Source organism: Lissotriton helveticus, chromosome 3_1, assembly GCF_964261635.1.
Source record: "Lissotriton helveticus chromosome 3_1, aLisHel1.1, whole genome shotgun sequence".
In the NCBI taxonomy this organism is placed as follows: domain Eukaryota; kingdom Metazoa; phylum Chordata; class Amphibia; order Caudata; family Salamandridae; genus Lissotriton; species Lissotriton helveticus.
The window spans coordinates 1,251,798,635-1,251,817,485 of record NC_136061.1 but is presented as its reverse complement, the minus strand read 5'-3'; positions in this window follow the sequence as shown (position 1 = coordinate 1,251,817,485).

The following is an 18,851-nucleotide window of genomic DNA, read 5'->3' as shown; positions in this document are numbered from 1 at the left end:
ACCAAAATGATGCAATGGCGGCGCAAAAGTGTGACACAGCCTCATAAATCAGGCCCAAAGCCTTTTGTCAAGGATCATAGTTCAAACAGAAATGGCAACTTTCAGCAAATCACGTTTATGAAGCTCACCTTTTCCATTCGAAAACGCACACTCTATAAATTTCTAGCCAGGTGAACTAAAAATATATATGAAAACCTTGATTTTCAAAGGGTAACCAAGGTGTGGCTGTTTCATTACACCAAACAAGTATCATGATAAGTCAAAACCTGTTAAAAAATTGATTGGTCATGGACAGTATGAAGTCAGACGGCATAGCTCACACATTTCTGGATTCCGTTGCAATCAGAGATTAACTTCAAAATACCTCACATTACCGACAGTGCTCTTTACGCTTATCGCTCTACCTTAAGATCAAACTCTACACTACAGGAGGTAAAAGGAACATAAGGAGCAAAGTTCACCTTCTATTGGAAATTCTAAAATCAAAAAATCCAAACTGTAATTCCCCTCAATTTGTACTAACCCTCAGGTGGCATTTTATCACAGATCACCTCAGACCTACTATTTTTTAAAAAGAGGTAGCGAGACACACCTCTTTCAGCGCACTGCAGACTAACTGATTCAAATCTAACTTCACAATGTCTGCTCCCGTACGTTTTCTTTATAATTACTGTACAAGTTGTACTTATTTGTAAAGTGCTCTGAGTCAATGTGGCTCGCTCGGTTTGTGCTATAAAAATATTACAGATACATAATCAATGCCAAGTCTATTCCATAGACTTTTACCCTGAACAACATTTCTCATCAGTCTTAGGTCCCAGATACTACCTGCTGCCTGGTTCGAGTCCCAAGCTCACCCATGCATTTAATTAGGTTTCTGTTCCGCATTTCCTGATCAGCCTTTTAGTTTATTTAAGCTACTTCTTGCTTCACTTTATTTGAGGCGATGACTGCCTGTGACCACAACATGCACTTATCTTTTTTCAACCTGAACGCTTTATGCTGTCCGGCGGGAGCAGTCCCAGTGGGAACAGAGGAAAAAATAAAAATTCCTCTGTTCATTGCCGATTGTGATACTTGGGTATCGCCTGGCCGTTGGTATAGCAATCACATCATATGTCAGGCTCTGAAGCAAATGTAATGACAGGGCAGGACACGGGCGCTACATGGCAGAGAATGTGTAAGGCTGAGCATGGTTGTGTGCCTGTCTTGAGTTTCCCATCTGCAGTGCTTACTTTGTAAACAAGCATTTGCAATGCAATTGGTCTCGCCTTTGGGACCTTATATGTGTTTAGCTATGCAGCACATTAGCCTGAGTGCTGAAACATCTACTGTTTTTTAACATGGAGGGAAAGTAAGCACCAAACTGCGTGACACGCCAGGTATGGGAACACATGGAAAGAAATATTACCTTTCAGCAGGAAATGGTATAATCCAAAGCTCTGTTTTTAATATAAAAGCAGGGGCTTTGGTGGTCATATCACTGAAAATACAAGATTTGAAAAAGATATTATTGTCTACGGGTGCTCGTGGAAGCCAATTTCTATGGACTGGAATCTAGAGAATGCTGAAGTGATTTCGGTATTTTAATGACCTCTGCTGGCCGTTTTCTATCAAGAAAGTTAAAGAGAAGCAGTTGCCAGTAAAATTAAAAAAGAAAGTCCCTCAACAGAAAGCAATTCTGGTATTTTACTGAAATCTGCTGGTCATTTTCAATCAAGACAGTTAAATAGAGGCAGTTGAACAGAAAAAAGTCCCTAAGCGGAAGCAGACAAGCCCTAGGGCTGATCTCAAGAGCCCACAAAGTACATATACATATAATTATAAACTAAAGTATATATACTAAAGTAAGTTCTCTGCAACTTGACATATCCATTGCTGCTGACATCTCTGCCAATGACAATACTGACACAACTACTAGGCATCACATTCCGACAAGCGTGACAATTCAGACTATTCCTGGCCCCCAAAGCTAGAAAAATGGGTTGAGCTACAGGTATTAGCCATTTTGTATGTATATTGAATAAATAAACACTTGTTGTTGTGCTCACCTGTTGATTAGACTGACAGCACCACCATGTGGCAGACTGTCATAACCACTGGTGTTGACAATTAAGTGCCGGTGATGAGCACGGGAAACCACTGACTAAAACTAAGCACTGCCCATTTGCCTCCTCTGTCTAGGTGGCCGGTGGTACTGCAACTGGTCTGGCTGCACCGTGAAAAGTGAGGCCGATCCTCGAAGGTAGGAGGCAGCACTAAGAACCTCCCACCACCAAATATTACAACTCAACCCAAACCTCTATGAAGATTCTGTCTCCACAAGACCATTGCTTTCTACCTCAAGTACACAAACATTTCCATGCCCAAACTAGGGTGCTCTCAACTGTAGTCAGTGCTGGCAGGCATTGCAGCCCTTCGACCCTAGCCATCACATCTCACTCACTTTCCATGATTGAAGCATATTTGTCACTCACAAGACCAACAGTGCTTAATTTGTAAAAACGTAAGTGCCAGGGCTCTCGTCAGGAGGCTACTGCAGAGTGTACCACAGAATGCCCCTGCCAGCACTGCCAATGATGGTAGCAACACAATTACTAACCATCACACTCCTACAAGTGTGACAATATGGACTATTTCAGGCCCCCAAAACTATAGGAATGACTTGGGTGGCAGGTAGTAGTCATTTTTTATGTATATTGAATCACTACGTAGCTGTTGTTGTGGTGATCTCTAAATTGGCCAGACACTTTCACCATGTGGCAGGCTGTCACAAGCACCGGTGCTGACAATTAAGTGCCGCTGCTGAGCACTGGAAACCACCTGCTCAAACTGAGCACTGATCAAACTTTTTCAAATTCTTTGACTGCAAAATGAAATAGAATGAGCTTCTGTTATAATTGGTCCTCTCATTTATTGGTTATATTGTGTATTGTGCTATTTGTTTTTTTACCCCACACCTGGTTCAACCCACTACCCCTGTTATTCCCTAGCACTGGTTTAGGCCAATGTTCCACTCGGAGCGGTTGACAGTTGGAGTGGAGGAAGAGCTTCTGTAGAAACTGGAGGATGCTTCACCCTACTGCAGGCGGTGCTCATGCACCGGGAAATAACCCTTTAGCCCACTAAGAAGGTGAAACAGCCTCTAGTTGCCACAGCAGCTCTTCCTCCAATGAGACCGGGGCTTCTACCTACAGCCCCCGTGAGTCTCTACACTTGTCCTCTTGCCAGATCCCTGCGCCCGGAGGCGCTTATCACCAGCTGCGAGGCCCCGCTGCGTGGGACCCCGTGAAACCTGCAGCGAGACCGGGGCTTCTGACTACAGCCCCCCTGAGCCTCTGCACTTGTCCTCACGCCAGTTCCCATGCCCGGAGGCGCTTATCACCAGCTGCAAGGCCCCACTACGTGGGATCCTGCGAAACCTGCAATGCATTGACGATCTATTAGTAGAATGACACGACATCCTAGCCCCTGTTTCAAACCTATCTACCCCAAGCAACCAGCATCCTTCAGCAGAACCAGCCCCTTTCCCTAGCCAAAACCCCAATCATGGTCAACAACTCCCGTCCCAACTATATTTACCAAGCAGGTTACAAGGAGTGCTAAGAATAAGACCCTATGATACAACATTACCAAGCAGAATATATCAGTGGAGGACGATAGGGAGGTAGGGACGTCTCCCTCACCAACTGTAGGGGCAGATAAAAGCAATAAAGATGATGTGACTGACATCATTACTACCATACCCTTAGAAAATCGTTTCTCACAACTCAGTGATTTGCCAGAAAAGATGATAGGAAGGCAGGATGAAGCAGAAAGGACCAGTCTGTCACTTAGTCCAGCTGCAGCATATAAGGACACCGAGAAAGAGCCATCAGAGAGGAGGGGGCAGGGTCACCTAGTAGAGCATCCAATATAAGGGATATATTCTTGCAGGATTATCTCGAACTCAGGTTCGAAGTTAGTTCACTAAAATCATTAATACTAGTGTTAATCAGGTTAAGCTTCTTTTGGACAAACAGCAATCTAGTGCAAATATAAACAAACAGACCTTAAATTCACGAGCGAATCAAGTCATACCACTAGGTAGAAGCGCCATCTCGAAGACCACGACTAATTTAGCCCCTTTAATGCCTATTCAAACTCGTAACTCAACAAAACATACCAACACAAAGGCCCTGAATTCAGAAGGTAGTAATGATACCAACGTAGTTGATATTAAACTCCATCATAGCTAAAGGTGTGTGCAAGTCCAACACTCTTCTACGAGCATTTTTATGATTAATGTGCATAAAGCCCTGGTGTATACCAACTATGAAGATAACAACTCCTTAATTAACAAATCAATCCATTGAATATGAAAAACAAGGGGGTGCAGGTCAGTCATTAGGGAAGATATTCTCTGGGCAAACCGATTAACCCTTCGCGCCTCCTAAACGGATTTCATTGAGCTATATCCAAGAGATGAGAACTTAGCACATAATCTTATAGCTCTGGAGGCAAGATCATGCTCACCCTCAATTACCAACATCCAGATGAAGTATACTCCTTTTGCCAAACCACAGCTCCAAGCCCATAAAAGCCATGGCATCTTGATGGGGTCTGGCTCAGCACTGGCCTTGAATGACTGACTGATGTGCCAACTCAACACAACACACTCGAATTTCTGTCATTCAGATAAGATCGACCTGCCAGTCTCTAAGGCCCAAAAGGCTGGATATCCTTTGTATCCTTTGTCATCTTCACATCCCACTAGCCCTACGACCTCTGACCCAATGCAGTCCACTATTAGCACCATAATAATGGCAGGCCAAGATCTGCAAGCAAGTTCTCTATATCCTCGGGCGAGCTGCATAACAGATGATTATCTTTACTCCGTCTCCCCCTGGCCTAGAAGAATTGACACCCGAACTTCGTATACTGACGTGAAACGTGGCTGGGGTAAGACCTACAGTGCCCACTCCCTCATCGGATTCAGTATATTGAACAATTTAACATCTGTATCCTACAGGAAACGTGGGCCACTGCACCTGTCTTTATCCCTGGATATATCACGCTAAGCTGCCCGGCAGTCACCACCAGACCAGGCAGACTGGCAGGTGGGTTGATGACCTGGATTAAGATCGATCTGCAATGCACCATTAGAGAGATCAAGACCAACAACCCCCATATTCTTGCAGCCAACCTTTTTTTTGTTTGTTTAAGAGATATTTATTAGTATTTTGCAAGAGAAAACCATACATACGTCATATATATTGGGAAAAATTACAAAAGAATATGGAGTATAAAACATATGCAATGGGAGAGGGTACATATGGAAAAAAGAGAGAGGGAAAAGAAAAAGGAGAAAGAAGGAGCACAAGGGAAAAAAAGGAAAGAAGAGCAGAAGGAAGAGGAAGGAAGGGGACTAGATATATAGGAAATAAGGATATACATGTGGGAAGAGGGTAATGCATTCAGGGAGGAGATTTTGAGGAAAGATACATAGTAAAGGGAAGCCAAAGAAGATCAGATTTGATTTTTAGGGGAAGAGAGGAGGAGGAAGCAATAGCAATTCTATGTTCATCACGTAGGAAATTCCACCATGTATGTACAGAAAGTTTAGAATTATCTTTCCAACAAGATAAAATAACTTTAAATGCAAGAGCAATACAAAGGTCCAGCAATTTAGCAGAGGACGAAACAATGTCAATGTCATCTGATAAAGAACCTAGAAAAACATTCAAGAATGATGAAGGGGTGGAACAATGAGACATTAGCATGCAAATATTCCAAACATCAGTCCAAAAGGATAAAACAGGGGAACACTCATATAACTGATGTTTGAGTGTACCAGGGTCTTTAGAGCATGACCAACAAAGTGGGGAGGAAGTGGGAGAAAATGTATGAATATGAACAGGAGTAAGAATAACTCTATGGTAAATGAAAAACAAAGATTGAGTAATACGAGCTGAAAGTGAAATTTTAAACAGTCTGGACCATAAACGATCCCACAACGAGACAGAAAGGGAAACATCAAGATCAGTTTCCCAAGCAGTCTCTACATGGGTTTTGAGGCGATCCGTGACAGTAGATAGTAAAATCGTATATACAAAAGCAGCTTTAGGCTGTTGAGTTGAGAGTAGAGGGTAAAGTTGAGTGGTAGGAGTGAAACTAGGAAAAACTTCGGGTAGTAAGAAGGAGGACAAATATGATTGAATTGCAGACTTTATAATGACATATTCATGTATAGATGCTGGAGAAAGGTGATAATCAGATTGCAGTACATGGAACGGGATAATAGAATTACCTTTCCAGTATTTAAAATAAAAGGATTTACCTTTGCATTTAAGGAATTTATTATACCACACAACCGAGGATAAAAAGCATTGAAGTGGAGAGAGATTAGAAAAAAGAACATTGTGTAAGAGCGTGTGGGAGTATTTTAGAATGGGAAATTAAGACAAAAAAGAACAGTTAGACATAAATACAATATGTTGGAATGAGAAATCTTTCAATAGGGAGCGTTCTAAGAGTACCCATTTAGGCACAGGAGTAGTTGAAAAATTATAGGCTAGTGAAAAGGATTGCTTAATCAGGAATGCAGAGTGATAGGTTTTAAAATTGGGAAAACGAACGCCACCCTCGCTTTTAGGGCAAATTAATTTATGTAATGCTATACGAGGGTGTTTATTATTCCACAAGAATTTAGTACATATAGAATTGATGCGGGAAAAATAGGAATTGGGGATTTTAAAGGGAAGCATCGAGACAGTATAAAGCACATGGGGAGTAATCATCATTTTAATCGTGTCCAATCTACCCCACCAGGAAAGGAATAAGGGGGACCAAATTTGAAGGAGCAATTGAATTTTCTTTACAAGGGAGTCAAAAGTAAGTTTGAGGGTATCAGCTAAGGATGAAGAAACCCATATACCAAGGTATTTAATTTTGGTAGGACACCAAGCAAATTCAGTATTGCTAAACATATATTGACAGCACACTGCATTTAGGGGTAGAACTTCCGTTTTGGATACATTGAGTTTATAACCTGATACAGAAGAATACAATCTCACCTCATCTAAAAAATGTGGAAGGGAAGAGGTGGGGTCAGCCATATATACAAGCACATCATCCGCATAAGCAGATAATTTAATCTCAGAGGATGGGAATTTGAAGCCAGCAATCATGGGGTTGGAACGAATCCGTTCCAAAAAAGGTTCGAGACATAAAATAAATAACAAAGGGGAGAGGGGACAACCTTGCCGTGTACCACGTGACAAAGAAAAAGATTTGGAAAACTTGTTATTAACAAATATACTGGCCCTAGGAGAGGAATACAAAAGTTTAACAAGGGAAATAAAATCGGGGCCAAAACCAAACGATTGGAGAGTACGAAACATGAACTGCCAATTAATACGGTCAAACGCTTTTTCCGCATCTAAGGACAGTGCTGCCATCGGGACTTTTAGGCTTTTACTATGGGCTATAACATTAGAAAACATGCGAGCATTGTCAGCAGCAAGCCTACCCTTCACAAATCCCACTTGGTCGGTTTTGACAAGGTTAGGAATAAGGGAATCAAGAAGCGATGCCAGAATTTTAGCAAAGATTTTACAATCGTAATTAATTAAAGATATAGGGCGGTAATTTTTACATTGTGAGTGATCTTTATCAGGTTTAGAAATTATGATAATAAGCGCATCTAGAAAAGAACCAGATGCTTTGATGTTTGCAATAAAAGAATTAAATAATTGTAGGAGTTTTGGCACAAAAAATGTATGGAAAGCAGAATAAAACTCGACAGGTAATCCGTCAGGGCCAGGTGCTTTTGCTTCTTTTTTAAGAGAATTAATGGCTCGAGTGACTTCTTGGAGAGTAATATCCTTCTCCAAGAGCGCAAATTCATCTGTAAGAGATGAGGAGAAGGGAGATTCTGATAAAAGGAATTTAGATGTAAGTCAGAAGGATGAGTATCATCGGTATATAAGGTTTGGTAATAATTGTGAAAAACCTCAGCAATGTCCTCATCCGATGAGACCAATTTATTGGTGGTGTCATTGAAAATAGGACCTACATTCTTACGTTCTGATTTGATTTTTAAATAATTTGCCAGCATTTTCCCCGCTTTATTCTGACCACCATGAAATTTGGATTTGATTTTAATAAGGGTGTTACAAGCTTCATGCGTAAAAGTTTTATTTAGGTCAGATTTAGCTTTAATTAAGTCCTGGAGTGCAGAGGGGGATTTGGAGGAAAAATATGAATGTTCAAGATCCTTAATAATCTTAAGTTGGTCTTCGTATTTCTTCTTGTTAAGTTTCTTTTTCTTAGAGACATAAGAAATATTAAAAGCTCTAAGTGCAGCTTTAAAAGCATCCCAATTATTAGGAATAGAGGTGTCGGAAGGATTGTTAAAGGTAAAATATTCTTCAGAAAACCCTTCAATTTCTTTTCTAAAAACAGGATCAGATAACAAGTAAGACTTAAATTTCCATCGGTTAAACGTGGAAGAAATGAGGGAGAGGTCAAGGGAGGTATAAACAGGGGCGTGGTCAGAAATAAATAAAGAACCAATCACGGATTTTTGAATAGCAGGAAGCATAGATTTACTAACCGTTATGTAATTAATCCTGGAGCGGGTGTGGTGAACATTAGAGAAGAACGTATATTCTAATAAATCAGGATTACACAATTTCCAAGAATCATATAAAGGACGAGAGGCAATGGCAGATTGGAAACTCTTATGAGATCTGTCAGGCTGGAACTTACTGGAGGATAATCTATCAGAAAAAGGATCTAACCACTGGTTAAAGTCACCAGCAATAATAAAATCTGGGTAATCAATGGACGAAATTAGGACTTTAATGTCTCTCCAAAATTTGGGATCTGGTCGTACTGGGCCGTAAATGTTCAGTAGAACCAGAGTTTTATTTAGGATATTGACCTTAGTCAATGCCCATCGTCCTTCATCATCGCATTGGGAGGAAATAATTTGAACATTTAATGCTTTATGAAACAAAATAGCAACCCCCCTTTTTTATTAATAGCAGGAGAAAACACAACTTGGCCCACCCAATGTCTTTCAACTTCAGGGATTCAGCTTCGGAACAGTGAGTTTCTTGAAGAAAAACAACCTGTGCATTAAGTTTAGATAAATGTGACAATACCTTTTGACGCTTGACAGGATGACCAAGACCTCGTACGTTCCACGAGACAAAGTTACACATGATGATAGGAGGGAAGGATGGGTGACACATGGAAGAAGCACACTTCAGGAAGGGAACTACAAAAAGGGAAACAACAAGTCATTAACTCATATGAGGAGAAAACAACCAACACGCCCATAAGACTGTAATACATTATGCCTATAAACGGAAAGGAAAGCAACAAGTAAAACAATGAAAAACGCAAAGACCGCTTAGGAAGAGAATAACATGAGGGAAGGAGGGGAAAGAGAGAAGGCCCAAAAAAGAAAAAGAAGGAAATAGGTAGGAAGAAAGGGAGATAGATATAAAGAAAGAGAGAAAGAGTAAACAGATCAAGGCTGGGAAGCCTGATCGGAAAAGAGGGAAATAGCCAAGACATCTGGGGCGAAGATACACCAAAGAGGAGACACAACTCAATGAACTGCCAAAGAGAGGACACAAACCTAAAAGAACCAGGAAAGGAAAAGTAGAACCTGAGGAAAGGAAACAAGAACTAGAAGAGAAAGTCAACAGAAGCCATGGTGAAGATACACAACGCCGCTATGAAGACCAAAAGGATTGTGAACATTAATGACCCGTGTCCATGGTAGAGGAAGAGACACTTTGCAAAAATAATTGAAGTTTATGAGGATCATCAAAGGAGCGGGTACGACCATTATGCGTGATTTTGCAAAAGCAAGGATGCAGAATACCATATTGAATGTTCAATTGTCTCATCAGAGGACAGAGATTCAAGAATTCCTTGCATCGGGCATTTGTAGCATTTGAAAGATCCTGTGAAATAAATATGTTGTGGCCTGACCATTGGAGACGTCGTTTAAGCCGAGCAGCCTTCAAGACCGACATTAATTCTGGGAACTCAAGGAAAAGCATAATAATACCACGAGGCTTTGTAGAATGAGAGTTCAGACGACCCAAACGGTGTGCTCGCTGTATGTTTAGAGGATGCGACGAATGTTGGAGATCCAAAAGTTCGTGGAGGAATTTTCGTACAAAGGACACCATATCGGACCCCTCCACATTTTCCGAAATGCCGTAAACGCGTAGGTTGTTCCTACGATTACGATTTTCAAGGTCCTCAGTGTGTAATTTGAGTTTGTGAATTTCTTGCTACAACAATGGGATTTTTGCAGAGGCATCCTGGATATCGCTCACATGTTGCTCCAAGTTCAAGACCTTGTTCTCCATGACAACCCAGCGTTCTTCAATCTGCTTAAGCTTTTCGTTGGTGGCAGACATAAACGGCTGGAGATTTCATACTTCTTCCAAAATGGAGTCAAGGACAGGATTTGATGAGGATTGAATGGGAGAAGGCGGATCATTTTTTAGTCTCTTAGGTTTAGTTCCAGTATGAGACAATTTTGAAGTAGAAGACTCATGCGCCATTGTAGTGATCGGGGAATGTGCCAAAAGAAGGAGAGCAGACTGATACGAAGGCTGTGACGTACACTGCTGATAACACCACAACCAACACTGCGATTGGAACCTTACAAAGGCACATATAAGTATGAGATAATGCTAGAAGACACTAGAAGCCAAAACGATGTGCAGCAGAAACCAGGTCACAGTACGCACAAGGTACTTAAAATATAACTGAAGCACTGACTTGAATGGGTCGAGGCATCTGACGCAGGGGCAACCTTAGTGAAGAGAAAAAACATCCAAATATAGCATCTTCATGGGTAGCACTAGTTAAGAGGTATAACCAGAAGGAAATGATGACTGTTGCAATGGAAAAAGTAATTTCAGGAAAGATAAACACAAAATGGCGGCTATGTTTCCACACCAAAAATATGGGGAGAATGCCGAAGACTGCACTTCATCATTAATATGAGCCAAAAGTAACATAGGAAGTGCCCCAGTGTGGTAAAACAACCATGCTAGCAGATGGAAGGAGGAAGCAAGGTAGGTAATTGGGAGCAAACGGCAAAAAGAAGCTGAAGTGAAGGACGTGGGTGATGCGAGCCAAAATGGCGGCCGCCCGCGTCACGGAGATAAGAGAAAGTTACCGCTGTCCATAAAAGGTGGAAAACGGCTCAACAGCAGCCGCGGACCGCGTCTTCATGGTCCATGCATGTTCCGCCAGCTGTAAAGTCTGCAAAAGCGACGTAGAAATCGGCAAAACAGGTTCAAATGATAGTTGCGGCGAGTGTCCAGCCCGGAGCTCATGGAGCCAGCGTCTACGCTCTGCGGCGCTCAAGCCACGCCCCCCTTGCAGCCAACCTTAAGGGAAGGAATGGTAGGGTGGGGGACATGTATAATGTCTATGCTTGTGGCGCTAAGGCGGGCTCCAGATCACCAACTATTCAAGCACTGGAAGACTGTCTTGAGGAACGAGAGTCCCCATCTCCCCTAATAGTAGCAAGAGATTTTAATATTACTTTAGAGTAACTGGACTCTGAAGATGTAACCAACAGCAACCAGATATATGAGCTGTGGCATGTCCTTTCTCTCGATTTACCACCAATAAAAAAAATTGATGCAAAACTGCCCTGCAGCTCCAAGCTATTACCCTTGATCATGGGCTTAGGGCTCCCAATGGTCCCACGAAGTCTGACAAGATGGGGGCCAACACCTTTAATAGAACAGCTAACATGAGCCAAATCGACTATGTGTTGATAGACATGACACTGTGGCCAGAAGTATTGGATATATGAATGAATGAATGACTACTCATTTGTATAGCGCGTGGTTACCCGGAGGCATCCCAGCGCTGCAGTGGTCCCATTCATCCCCAGAGAGATTACAGAAATAGGAAGGTTTTTAGCATTTTCCTAAACCTAGGATGGTTCTCCTCCATCCGAATAGGGTCCAGCAAGTTGTTCCAGAGTTTGGCTGACTGGACAGAAAAACGTCTGCCACCCATGCAGCTTCTCCTTTTTCGTGGGACTGCCAGAAAGTTCTTACTGCTAGATCTAAGGGTCCTATTGGTGTGGTAAGGGCGTAACAGAGGTTGAGTTAGACCAGGTCCTGTCTTAGTCAAGGCTTTATGGACAATAGTCATTGCCTTAAATTCGACCCTTTGTTGTATTGGCAACCAATGGAGTTGCCGAAGAGCTGGTTTAGCAGAGGTTCTACGTGATATCTTTAAAAGCATCTGGGCTGCACAATTCTGTACAGTCTGTAGAACCCTGAATGTCCCTAATGGTGCCCCTAGATATACTGCGTTTGCATAGTCCAGGCGCGTTAAGATCAGGGCCTGGACTAATATCCGCCTTGCTTCGAACGGAAGCAGTCCAATGATTTTTCTAAGAGATCTTATCAGGGCATAGCAGGTCGCTGCTACTTTCTGAGCTTGCACCAAAAAGTTAAGAGCTGGGTCCAACCAAACCCCTAGACTTTTCATTTTCTTTTTAGGGGGAGGGGGATGACCCAAAGTAGTAGGCCACCAACCGTCCACCGCGGAGGGAGCATCATGCCCAAGCATCATGATCTCCGTCTTTGTTCCATTAAGTTTCAGGAAAGAAGCGTCCATCCACTCACGAACCTTGCTAAGGCAGGAGGAAAGTTTCTCATAAGATGACATCTGGCCAGAAAGGGTGATGATAAGCTGCGTATCATCAGCATACGTCACTAGTTGCACCCATCAAGGTAACACCACCTCAGCCAAAGGCCTCATATAAATATTAAATAAGGTCGGGCTGAGGGACGACCCCTGGGGAACGCCACAGTGAAGATGTGAAGGTGGAGAGGAGATGTCATCCTCAAATACTGAGAAAGTCCGATCGGAGAGGAAGGATTGCAGCCATTTCAACGCGGTCCCAGTGACACCCACATCACCCATCCTTAGAATCAGGATAGGATGATTAACGGTGTCAAAGGCCGCGCTGAGATCTAATAACAGTATGGCTGCACAGCTGCCTTCATCTACAACCCTTCTTGCTTCCTCAATAACTGCCACCAAGGCCGTTTCAGTGCCTTGCTTGCACCTGAATCCGGTCTGGGTTGGATGCAATAAGTTCTGGGTTTCTAGATGGTTGGAAATCAGGGAGTTGACATATTTTTCAGTAAGTTTACTAATTGTGGGCAGCAAAGAGATAGGGCGATAGTTAGCCCAGTCGTCAGGATTGAGACTGGGCTTCTTCAATAGCGCCTTTACTCTTGCGTGTTTCCAGTGAAGGGGGACTTCCCCGGCTGAGAGAGAAGTATTAATTACCTCCTTAATCACCGGGGCCACAACATCTGAATATAGTAGTCGGGATGACTGCATACAGCGATCATAACCCTCTTGAGCTTGCCATGACCACATCTTTGATTCAGAACAGTAGCAGCTCTGGCGTTAAGTTCACGTCCAAGGAGATATGCCCTATGAACGATAATAGGCGCCTAAAATGGGCATGTGTAGCAATCAATACTAGCAAGCTCGAAGACAAAAAGCAAACACTCCTAATTAACATTAGCAAACTCCACAACAGAATTGAGCAGCAAGATGAGCTTGGAACGGTAACGGCTATCCACGCTTCTTTTTTCACTCAGCTAGGTTCCTATTTCAGCCTGCCTAGATCTCATCGCAAGATGCTATCTGCCAACTCCCAACTCTCCTAGTTCAATCAAAAGTGTAAGAATCTTCGGGCAGACTTGGCAGCTGCTATAAAAGTGAACAAAGTAGCAGACATAAGACTGGCTAGGAGATCTTATAAGATAGTGCAGGCAAAAGCAAGAAAGGAGTGGGCTGAGAACCGTTGGCTGCAGATTCGCGATGCTTGCCAAAGGAAAAATTTCCAACAGTTCTGGTTACTAGTCACTAGGGAAGATGCTGAAAGAACTAGACCACCAGCCAACAATATTGCAGGGGCTGCTTGGTTTGATCACTTTACTACCATACATTCAGGAACAGGTACGATGCACACAGAAGGTCCACATAGGACTACACCTGTATCCAGTCCAACAGCTATCTATTTTCTGTAGCTGATATAATACAAAGTATCAATTCTTTAGTTAAAAACAAAGCCTCGGGACCTGAAAGTGTACCCAGAGATGTTTTTCTAATCGATATTCCCAATCGGTCCAATTACATCTGCACATTAGCGAACAGGATTGCCATTGGGGCCCCAATACCTCCGTTGTGGAAGGGAGTGGAGGTTATTCAGTTTTTTAAGAAGGGGATCATTCGCTGCCCTCCAACTATAGGCCGATTAGCCTAATTGATGGTGCACATAAGGTCTTCTCCCGTGCTCTTTTTACCAAAATTAGTGAATGGATGGAGGAGAATAACATACTATCCCCCTTCCAAGCGGGGTTTAGGAGGAAAATTAGCACCATTGATCAGTTCGTTCGTTTCACCCTACTGGCTTGGAAGACAGTGACGATAGAGCAGGGCAGTCTTTATACCGCCTTTATTGATCTAAAGCCGGCTTTCAGCCTCATTCCCAGGCCCAAACTTTGGCAAGTCTTACATGATTTGGGGCTCCCAAATGACATCCTGGCGCTTTTAGTTTGTGTGCATGAGGACAATTATGCAACACTTGCAAGGGGGAACAATCCATCTCGTCCCTGCTGGGTTATACTGATTCCACGGGGTCAGGTGGGTTCAGGGTCGGTAGTTCCTATTGACTCTGCGAGAACGCTCCACAAGCCAAGGTAAGCCTTGTGGGGTGTCTGACACTATGCCACCGCGATTTGGTACCCCCGGGGGGTAATTTTAAAAAAAACAGACCAGGTTTTTTTTTTTAAATGTCGGCCTTTTTTGTCCTTGTGAGACCACCTGGGCAGGCTGTTAAAGGTTAGGCTGCAAACGTCAACATTATCGGCGCCATCTTGCTCTTCTTGAACCCATTCGTGCACGTAAGCTGCAGCCATTTTGAGCACCATGGCCTCCCTGCCCCTCGCTGATAGCCAGCGCGTCTCTCTCTCTCTCTCCCTCAACCTCGCAGGCACCCTCCGCGCGCTGACAACCCCCCCGCTCTCCATCCTGTTCCCAGCGCGACACCTCCCTTCATTCCTTTCATGGTCCCAGGCCCTTTGATGCAAACCCCCTTTCCTGCGTGCCCGTTTGTCTTCCTCGTTCCCAGGCCGCCACCTGGCCCTGCGGATACTGTTTATTGCCCCCCCCTGTACAGTAGGAAGCTTCCCCCATTAAAGGATCCTCGAGTTGATCAAAGCCCCCACCCTATGAGATCCGATCAACCCCACACATTCCGTGAATCGGCGGAATGTCCAGCTGCGCGATAATCATCACCTGTTGTGACCGGGGTGGGGACTTCAACTGTAAATGTGTGTGGGAACGGGCCTGAAGGGGAGATTCCGAGGATGTCCTTTCATACTTCAAAGCATTACAAGAATGTGTTACCTGCAATAAAATTCGTAAACATGTGTATAAGAGGCCAGGCCTCAGAGATGCGGGTAGAGCACCTCGTGACGATACTTGCTGTCCGAACTGATGTGTTCTCCTCCGGAGAGAATAAAACCCTTGTTTCCTGCCTTCCAGTCTCCAGCGCCTGCCTCTTCATTGGTTAATATCTTGTGGGTTTAAGAGGCGACACCGCCGGGCAATACTTAAGGATCTTTTATTCTGGTTGGTAGCCTGACCTTTTTACAATTGGCGTCCCAAACGTGGGGCCCATCAGTGACTCGTGGATCCAGTGGGAGAGGTCCTGACGACAGAGTGAATGACTGCAACGATCGGGAGTGCACCTGTCCGATAGACCCTCGTCTGACAGCCGATCATCCGAACTTCACTGGTTCCGAACAGACCTCTCTCGAGTGATCTACGGTCCTGACTGGGAACCATCAGGAGTGCCGCGAGGATTACGAAGAAAAGAGGACGATCGGGCGCTGGATTCGGAAGACAAGAAACTGTCCATGCGGTCCGGGTAAGGTTGTGTAAACACGACGAATTGCGAAATGATTATTTGAATTGTTTAGAAAATACTAGTATTACTCTTTGTTAATTTATTTGGAGATCCACTGTCTGCAAACGGAGAAACAACAGGCTCTCTCTTTGCAAGCAGTGGAGGATAGGCAATGCAGCCGTCGTGCCTATCTTTCTCCCCCACTGATTAATTATTTGAAACTGAACTATTGTTCGCAGACTGTTTTCTGGAGATTCTCTGTCTGCAAACAGGAAAGAGCCCCCCTCCCCCCTTTTTACAGATAGTGAAAGGGTAGGTAACGCAGACCTTTGCGGGCCTACTTATTCTCCCTACTGAATTGTTTTGATTGACCGAACGTTGACTATTTGATATTGGTTCATGAGGTATTCACTGCCTGCAAACAACGTAGAATAGGAATATTCTGTCTAGTCTTTGCACGCAGTGATAAGATAGGCAGTGCTGACTTTTGTCCCCGTTGTGCTCCGTCATGTCTGTCTTCTCCCCACTGATTGGTAGCCTGTTTAGCCCGGACCGCTTATTAGAGATGAACCATCCGGCTCCACTGGAAGGCACCCCTAATAAGGACATGTTCATGAAGCATGGATTGATCGCTATAGCCTATAACAAACTGTGGCATAAATATACGAAAAAGGATCGAGAAAGTCAGTGGCCACTGATAGGATCCTTCGATGATGACAAAATAAATGCGCTAGAAACAGCCCTTGGTAAAAACAAGACAACGCCCACTATGCTTGATAGTTTCGGCATGTGGCGCAAAGAAACTGAACAACGTAAAGAGAAAACTGAAAGTAGGTTGGGAAAAGAGCTGCGAAAAGCAGCCCACCTAGCTGCTCAGAAACTAGAAGGAGAGATAAAGGAAAGAGAGAAAGCCAAACAGAAACTAGAAATTGAAACATCAAGTCAGTGTCCGGTTAGAACGTCCTCCATGCTCTACCCTGATTTACCCTCAAGACAACGAGCCAACGATGATCTGCTGTTAGGTCCTCCGATCATCTACATGCCCCCTCCATATGCCCCTTCCCAACCCTTAGCACAGCACTCACCACCCCCAGGTACAAGCGAAGGTAGCGCCACAGCTTCGGCCCCCACGGCCTCTGTGCCGGCCGAACCCCTTGTATTAAATACTACGCAAACGACAGCGTTAGGCGACCCTGAGACCCGAAGGGCTGGTTCTGCAAGAACAAACAGACTAAGCAAAGATGAGCGAACAGGGATCGACAAGATAGCAAGGACACTGGTAGAAAGGAAGGAAGATGAAGAGTACATCACGGATATGTTTAACTCGTATACAGGGAGTCACAGACGACATTTTACCGTACGACTGTGTTACCATGTCTTGAACGCATACGAGGACCGTTATCGAGACAAAGGTCCCGAGAGCCTAACGACTCTGTACCGGAAGGTCGATATCGGGGATGAGGGCGAGTGTGATGTGACGGACCTCCTTACGCGTACGCTTGAGGTTTTCCGCCACCTCACTGAACGAGAATCGGGAACTAAACCCACGACATCCGTAGCGACCGAACCGCAAACTGAGCAATCTAACACCATGATGCCGATACGAGAGGCTGCCCCTTACTGGGTTCCTCCACGAGGTGCAGGGACTAACGATGATGCAAACCACCAAGATGCAAAAGGAAGGGTAGTGTACAACTGGGTCTACCAGCCATGGGACCGGCAAGAGATTCTGACATTCCGGAAATCTCTGCCTGACCTACGTAAAAACCCCACTGCCTTCTATACTGAATTGGGTACAGCCCTAGGTTCAACGATTATGACCCTGGCTGACATCGACTTGTTTTTCGGGTTATGTCTACCAGCTGATGTGTGGAAGCAAATCCGGAAAGTCGACCACCTTGAGCTGTTTGGACATACCTGGTCACAACTCGATTGTCGTGTATTTCTATAGGTTCTGAATCGATCCCCCTATTCCTGACCCTATTCTGGTTAAACTAACTAGCTAGTTAACTAACAGTCAGCCCATGAGGCAAGAACAGCCCCCATGATGCAGATACCGTTATCTGACGCAGTCACACTACGGCACAGGAACGTGTTATCTGATTAGGTCATAACGCTTGAGATCTAATTAGACAAGCGACATTCCTCCAGCCCCTGATAAGGCATACGACGTTCTCATAACAAATCAAACCTATGACAACCTGGATAATCCGTGCGGCCATTGTTTTGATTTCACAGAGAACTTTAGTAAAGAATGTGCTAACGAGCAAGTCGTATGACATCTTTATTGACGTACCTATGTCCATCCTTACGTCAATCCCGGCACCTTTAAGGTATAAATATTGCCGACCTTGCCCTATGCAAACACACGCGTGGTGACAAGACGGAGCAGCCATACTTGCCGAAGCCGAGAGCAGAAGCAGACCCCGTTGGCAGCAGCCCCGCCTTCCTGACGCGCTGAGAGACGCGCTGCTATCTCAAGCCGAGAGACCCAGCACCGGCGCTTCCGGGTAGCCCTCGCAGGCAGCCTGGAATATCGAGAGCAGAGAAAGAGATACCATTCCTCATTCATCCTAACTTCCAGGTACAGAACTGAATAACCCCTCACAGAGAATTCTTTAGTTATTCACTTGGCAAAAACAAACTTAACTTAAACTGTAACTTTCTATTCCCGCCCACGCATTAGACTTAGGTCAGGTACACGGGGTAGGCGTATTTAGAAACACCAGTTGAGTACGTTTAGTCAAATGTATATGTGTATGTAAATATATTTTAATCATCTTAAACATCATATGGCTCAGAAACCATATCAATGTTTTTACAGTATTATTTTATACTATTGCTTTTAATGTATGCACTTTACTTAACTATA